This window comes from Gossypium hirsutum, chromosome A05 (assembly GCF_007990345.1).
Source record: "Gossypium hirsutum isolate 1008001.06 chromosome A05, Gossypium_hirsutum_v2.1, whole genome shotgun sequence".
Taxonomy (NCBI): Eukaryota; Viridiplantae; Streptophyta; class Magnoliopsida; order Malvales; family Malvaceae; genus Gossypium; species Gossypium hirsutum.
Genome location: NC_053428.1, coordinates 109,811,194 through 109,819,132, shown reverse-complemented (window position 1 = coordinate 109,819,132; position 7,939 = coordinate 109,811,194).

Sequence of the window (7,939 nt, the reverse complement as noted above, 5' to 3'; positions counted from 1 at the left end):
TAGATTTAGGTTTAGCATTAATTTAACTAGTTTATTATCATTATCCTAATTTAAAATTAATACTACTAATTTGTGACTCGAATATCTTAGGAATTATTTTGGGTAATTGATTTGATAATAGTTTTCCCCAAACTGTAATCCATTGGGTACGATCCTCGGAGCACTTCCTGTACTTCATTGTATGAACTATATTAGAATTTGACCCGTACACTTGGGACACCATTTCAATTCCATATCTTTTGTAGCAGTATTCACACTCTCAATGTTAGCACGTCGGAAGGTGGTTAGTTATCGGCTCAAGAGAAACCATGCACTGTGTCATGTGCTTAATATAAGCTCATATGCCCAGGTCTTCACTCATCAAGATTGTTAGAGTCACCTTCTTTCGTTGCACTCTCAGTGGTTCAGTTCGTAGATCCTCCATTGTTTCCGAAAGCTCGCGGTCTCGAGTATACTCTCGGTACGCTACTATTTTCTCTTGAATAAATGTTTTACCTTGTTTGTTAACACATTTGAGATTGAAGACACTTCTTTTCCTTAATGTGAACTCCTTTGAAAACCTACAAAATACACAATAAAAAAAAAAGAAAAGTGCAAAAAAATTTTGTAACAAATGAATGAGGGAGAGGGTTTTGAGAGTTTGAAAGAGGTTCAGTGAAATAGTGTTGTGTTTTAGGGATTAATAAGGTTTAAATATGATTTATATTTAGGTTTTTAAAGTTAAAATCAGTGGGCTTTTAGGGTTTACATGTTGGGTTGCATCACCTGGTTGAGTATTTTGTTGTAGAACCCATCTCATCGTGACACCCATTTCCAATGTCATTACATTCTGCCCAGAATATCCATGTCATGACACCAAGATGCAATGTCGCGACATTCCCCCTAAAGGTTCAAAACTTCAATTTTGTGGTCGATTTTACGACATTGTTAGGCTAATGTCACAATATCGATTCTATTTTTTGTAAAAATCATATCTTTGGGGGTGTTCTGACATCATCATTTCGATTTTCTAAGTGGCCTCAATATTCGCCATACCTTAACTCCTAATTAAGTACTTCCTATTCCTACATAAAAATTAATGAGCAGTTTAAAAATTAAAATTATACAAATTATACAAAAGAATTCAATTATTGTAGAACACACAAATGAAGAAGTTAAATTTTACAAAACTCTCTTTTATTTGATCGATTGACACTATGAAAGGGGTTCACCTCCAAGTCATTCAACACAAATGCACAAGTTTAAAATTTCTATGAAGAAGTCTATTAAGAAACTGAAGAGTTTAAAGAAATTCTGCTGAACACCATATCTCTTTTGAAGAAAAGTCACCTTTCGATTGTTCAATCGAGAAGAGGAAGTCAAAAGGCGTTTATGAATAAAGTCACCTTTTGGTTCAATTAAACCAATACAAAAAAGGTTAAATTCATTTTTTTTTCAAGATCAAGCCTAGAAGACCCTTGGATGGAATCATCCTTCCATCCAATATCAAGTCTAAACGACCCTTAGTTCAAATATCTCCCAAATTTGATTACACCTATAAAAGAGATAAAACATGTTTAAAGGTCAAATCTTGACAACCTTTAAACCAGACTCAACCATCCAAGACAAAACTCTAAAAATGTTGTTGAGATAAAAGCTACACACTATGGATGGGTGACAAGAGAGTGGGTACTCCTTCACCACTAAAAGTAAAACAATAAACAAACAAAAGATACAAGAGTTGTTACGTAGTTCAGTTTCCCTAAATTTGCGGAGCCTAGCTCCATGAAAACTATCCATTATCTTCAACACTTACAAGTGGTCCTAATCTATCACACAACCGTGACAATTTCCTTACTATTGCACCATGAAAATTGATACTTTCACTAAAATCCACCCCGGTGAATTCAGCAAGTAAAACCATAACATAAAAAGTTTTACCATCAATATACACTCATCCTCACAACTATAGATTAAGTGCTTAATTCTTTTAGTACAATAACTTATACAAGTCCCTCAATTATATAGAGTATTTCAAGGCTAACTAACATAAGAAGATTTATATCAATCCCCATTAAACAACAATAGAATAAGCTAAATATAATAATAAAGTACAAGGTAGACATGGAATCTTGGCAACTAAGAAACCAGTGTTCAAATTCAAGTCAGTATCTACAATCCAAGGGATTGAATAAGGTGATTCGATTCGGCCCATATCCAAAATATGTTTCCTAAGTGATATGATATTCATTGATGAGTTAGACATCATCCACGTACTTAGCACAACTCATAAACACCATTCAATCTCAAATATGGAAATTATCTCAAATAGCTCTAGTGGTAAGGGAGTGGGCGCTCCCTTGGCACTCAAATAATATTTTCATATTTTTCAACACGAGATCAAGTATTGAAGACCCTTGGATCTAAGTTCTCTAAAATCCATTTTCAAGATCAAGTCTCAATAACCATTAAGCAATCCTCGTTAATTCAAGATCAAGTCTCAAAAACTCTTTAATCTAATCAAATAAAATCCTCGTGCAAGTATCTCATCAAACTCATTTCAAGATCAAATTTCATTGTAAAGCAAATCCTTCCAAGATTAAGTTTAAATAATCATTGGATCGAAGCCCAATTAAAGAGAAGAATCAAATAATTTTTTTAATAAAAATTCTATACATTGTACTCTTTTCAAATTTCGTCAATAAAAGACAATTTTCAAAGTCAATTTTTGACTCAAAATTTGTCTATACAACGTAATTAAAGTATTTTTTTTCCTTCCCTTCTTTACCTTTCTCAACCTTTTTCTCCTTGTTTCATGGCTTAAGCTCCATTAAAATCCATTGTGCATTTGGTGATGTCTCTGCTTAACTTGCACCATATTATCTGATGTTTTTCTCTCTCTCTCTCATCTATATCATAGCTTTCGAAGAGAAATCTTCCCTTTATTCTTTCTTTGCTTCATTAACCTTTAAAAGAAATAAAAACCCAGCTTTTCATTTTCTCTTGTGATTAGTGTCTTCGTGGATTGCAATATTAGATTTTGAAAAGTGGGATTTACTTTTTAAATGAGAACATTGATGTATGTTTTAAGAATGAGTATTCATTCTCTGCAAACAGTATTATCTTGAGATAGTTTAGTATATTTTCATGATGAGACCTACGTCTAAGTCCATGTGATTAACTCGAATACCACCTAGGAGGCTAGGACTTTTGAGTGGTGAAAACAGCCCATTAGATATCTGTTTATACCATGCTCAATACTTATGTTTGTCAAGGATCTCAACGGGAAAGTTGTAGAGTTAAGGGAGGAAATGTATCAATTTTGTAGTCTTTACAAAATTGGGATATTTATTATAGTGTTTACAAATAGAATAAGTTGGGTATGCCAGCAAATGGCTTAAACCCAAGACAATGAACTACACAGATGCTAACGTGATAATGTTCTTTCTAACTACAACAATCATGCCCAAAGTCATGAAAAATGTGAAAAAGAACCTGGCTTTGAATCGAAATTTTGTCATATTTTCAACACCCTCCTGTAATGGAAAAGCTAGAAACTGAAGAAGCATAGCTGTTGAGAATCAATCTTCATTCTTAAAACATACACCAATATTTTTCATCTTTGAAAGAAAATCTTATTTTTCAGAATCTAGTATTGCTATCCAAGAAGTTAAAATAACCATAAGAGAGAAAGAACAGTCGGGTTTTTATTTCTTTCAAAGGTTAGTGAAGCAAAGGAAGAATAAAGGAAAGCCTTCACTTGGAAAACTCTGATCCCAAAAAACGAAAAAGAGAAATAATCATGCCCAAAGTCATGAAAAATGTGAAAAAGAACCTGGCTTTGAATCGAAATTTTGTCATATTTTCAACACCCTCCTGTAATGGAAAAGCTAGAAACTGAAGAAGCATAGCTGTTGAGAATCAATCTTCATTCTTAAAACATACACCAATATTTTTCATCTTTGAAAGAAATCTTATTTTTCAGAATCTAGTATTGCTATCCAAGAAGTTAAAATAACCATAAGAGAGAAAGAACAGTCGGGTTTTTATTTCTTTCAAAGGTTAGTGAAGCAAAGGAAGAATAAAGGAAAGCCTTCACTTGGAAAACTCTGATCCCAAAAAACGAAAAAGAGAAATAAAGAAAACCCAGATCGGACAACATGTGCAAGTTAAAAGGAGACATCATCAAAGGCACAATGGGTTTTTGATGGAGTTTGAGAGAACCAGGATGAGAAAGGTAAAGAAGGAATGAAAAGAAAATACTTCCAAACTACCCCAGGATCGAACCTGATTTTGGGCCCCTTCTAACCTTGGGTCTTAAGCAGCTGTATTTCCAAACTACTCCCAAGACCAATCTTGCTATGCATTACGATGTTGTGAGCCTTAAAAAATTGGCTTTTGAATTAATAATTCCTCAGTTAGAAGTTGTGGCCCTACTCAATTGAATCAAAACTTCTAAAAGGCATCGCTAAATGCTAATAAGATCGAATTATGATTCTGTCATTGATAAAAATATAAGTCGAAAAAATGTGTTTTATAATAATATTTTCACATCTTATAATAGCTTAAATATAAATTTTAGTATCTCAACTTATCCATTTTTACTATATTAGTACTTAAAGATTTTTTTTTAAGTTGATACTTGAATTTTCCTTTCATCCATTATATTAATATTTTTTTTTATTATGTGCGTTTTATATCGCCTTCTAGTATTGTACTCATGTGCATCTTGGTGTGGGATAGTTTATGCTCTTATGAGCTCATTGGTGTGGTAGAGGAGTCCCATGTATCCGAATAAGTTTTACTAGAGTTTACTATAGGCGAAAATGAATTAAATATTGTTAATAAAATTTAAATGTAATTATTTATGGCTAAAAGTAAGATTAAGTATCATGAACTAATTGTCTTATAGCTAAAAAAAAATGATAATAAGGAAAATGAATAGGTAAGCAAAAGAGAAATTAACATGATTATGAGCTTTAAAAGTGAATGGCCAATTGAACATACCTTAAACGATATTAAGGAAATTGGTGATTTAAGCATGCTATAGTTTAAAGAAATGAAACTGTTTTATATGATTCTTATAAAGATTAAAGGCTAGAAATGGGAATTTTGAAAGAACATGCCAAGATAGTATGGCCTACCTAAGAGTCTTGAATAGGTATTTCATTAAATGAATTGGCTAACAAATTGTTAATATGTCTAGTTAAGAGTGATAAAAAATTCAATTAAGGGTAACTATTTGCTTAGTTTATAATTAGTAATTCAATTAATTCTAGGCTAAGAAACTCGCATTGTCAAAATTAAGAATAGAAGGTTTTGATAATTTAATTTAAGGTTAGTTTTAGTTTAATTATGTTTTATTGGAACTTTATCTTGAATCTGCACTATTAATTTGTGACTCAATTAGATTAGTACTAATTCATGACATTGAAGGACCTACGGTTGCGGCCTAACTCACTGTTTGGACGTGAAAGAATTGAGTGAGCAAAGCAACTCGGATGAACAAGACTTAAAGGTGTAGCAAATAGTGAGTAATATTGCGACGTGAAACTTTTAGAAGTCATGGCATCGTTTACTTACGTCACGACGTCGGCACATTGAACTTTCCTAGGAGAACATACCTTCGTCACACCGTGACGCTGCAAAAATGGAGGTTGCAATGTCATGTTGCAGATCTATTAAGATGTTGGTTACTCAGGGGTTTTTTAAAGGGAACTGGACACTCCATCCTTTGAAAATCTAAAATTTAACGAAGGTAAAAATGTCATTTAGCTCATTAATATAAAAGCACCTCTGTATTAGAAATTAGAGAGAGATCAGAGAGGGAGAAAAACTTAGAGAGATTTCGTAAAGAGAAATTTTAGTTTTTTTTTAAGTTCTTTATAGTAACTTTGTAGAGATTAAATTTGCTGTAGAATTTTAAAATTCTTCTTGTCGGTGGCAATGTAAAAAAGGAAATCAAAGCATGCTCCAGCTTTGGAATTGGATGCTTCTCCATGAACGGGCATCTCTAAACTCTTACTCTTACTCATTTCTGTTTATTGTATGTTTAGTATGGCTACTTGTACTTTGAATTCCATGTTGTTTTAAAGTTTCCTTGATAGTTGATTGGGATGCTAGTTATTAATTAAAGTTGACATATACATTGATGATTAATTGGTTGTTTGATTGTATTAAAATGCTTAGTGAACTAGAATTGACAACTCTAGAGGAAGATGACAATTTGGTGGAATTTCTATTTCCAAACCTTTGTTAAAGTTATTTTTAATGAGGATAAAAAGGTCATTTAGATCCTTACTATAAATATCTTGTTGGGAATAAACTCGATTAAGCAACGAACAAGTAAAATAACGAAGAAATTGAAAAGATCAAACACAAATATTTTACGCAGAAAACCTCCTCCAAAGAGGATAAAAAATCACGTGTAAAGATAATTTTACTAAAACGACAAAAATGAAGAGTACAAAGACGAAGACTAAATCCCAAAACTTGAAAACAAGAACCCGGAAAACTTAAACACAAAATTCCTTGTAAGTTTGTAAAAGCTAATACCTAAATGTGTTATGGGTTAATCTTTTTATGGTAGGTCAAATATTATTAAAATAATCCACACTAACTAGAATTAGCCTGGGACAAATAATTAGAATTTTACTGGAAGAAGAAAATCAAGAAAATTGCATGACAGGACGCCACATCGTGACGTGGTTGCTGCCTCATCAATACGCCCTTCATCGCATCGTCGAGATGAGATGTCTCCTCTTGTCGGGATGTTAAACTATTTTCGACCCAAAAATGCGAAGCATACTCCTCATATCTACCTTTAACTGGAATTTAAATAATAGAGAAGAGATATTAGAGAGTACTTTTTAGATTTTTAGAGTTCTTAGAGAAAACTTTGTTGAAAGTGAAATTGTTATAGATTTTAGTGCTTTTTTCTTGTGGATGGCAATGTAAATGGAGATCAAAGCAAGCTCCATGTATGGATGTGGGTGCTTCTCCATGAGTGAGCAATTCTAAACTCTTGTTGTCACTCATTTCTATTGATTGAATGTTTAGAATGGTTGATTGTACTTCAAATACCATGTTGTTCTAAATTTCTTTGATGGTTGATTGGAATATTGGTTGCTAATTGTAGTTAAGATATTAGTCGGCCACGATCTAGGCTATTATTTACATCCCTTTTTCACATAATTTTAGCTTATTTAATAGTGGAATCAAGTCATGTTAGTATTTATTTATGATTTTATAGTTCAATTATCGTTTTATGCTTTTCCATAGTTTTTATGCTATTTTGATATCTAAATAAGGTTATGTGGTTATGTAGGATGGATTAGGAGCTAAAAGTGCACATTCTGGCTGAAACTGATGCCAATGTCGTGACATCAAGACGACATCGAAGATCAAAACAAAAACAAAATCCCTGGGGCGAAATTGCCATGGATGTTGCAATACCGAGACTGGATGTTGCAACACTACTTTTGTGCAGTCGAAAATTCTTGCACACGATGACTACGATTTTAAGGGCAATTAGGGGTCTTTTTCCAACTTAAAATCCTAATAGACATTATAGATGAAGGGGAAATTCAGTCTTTTGGATTTTTGTTTATATAAACAACGTTATAACTAGATTCAAAGGGGGATTCGACGGGCTAAACATATTAGATTTTAGATTTTATTTCATTCTTAGCTTTTACTTTGTTATTTTTATGTTCCTCTAATCAGAATATCCTATTCCAAAGTGAAACTGTCACGAGCGGAGAGTGCTCCAGAACTGCACTTTTGTATCGATTAATCCATGAGCATTCTTCATCTCTTGTTTTATTCTATTATTTATATTTCTTTCTTTAACTCCGTTAATTGATTTTTTGTGTAAAGATTAGAATAAATTGATGCTTTATAAACATCTCGCATGTTTTAACGGTTAATCCAATTAATTGATTAAGTGATTAATAACTTA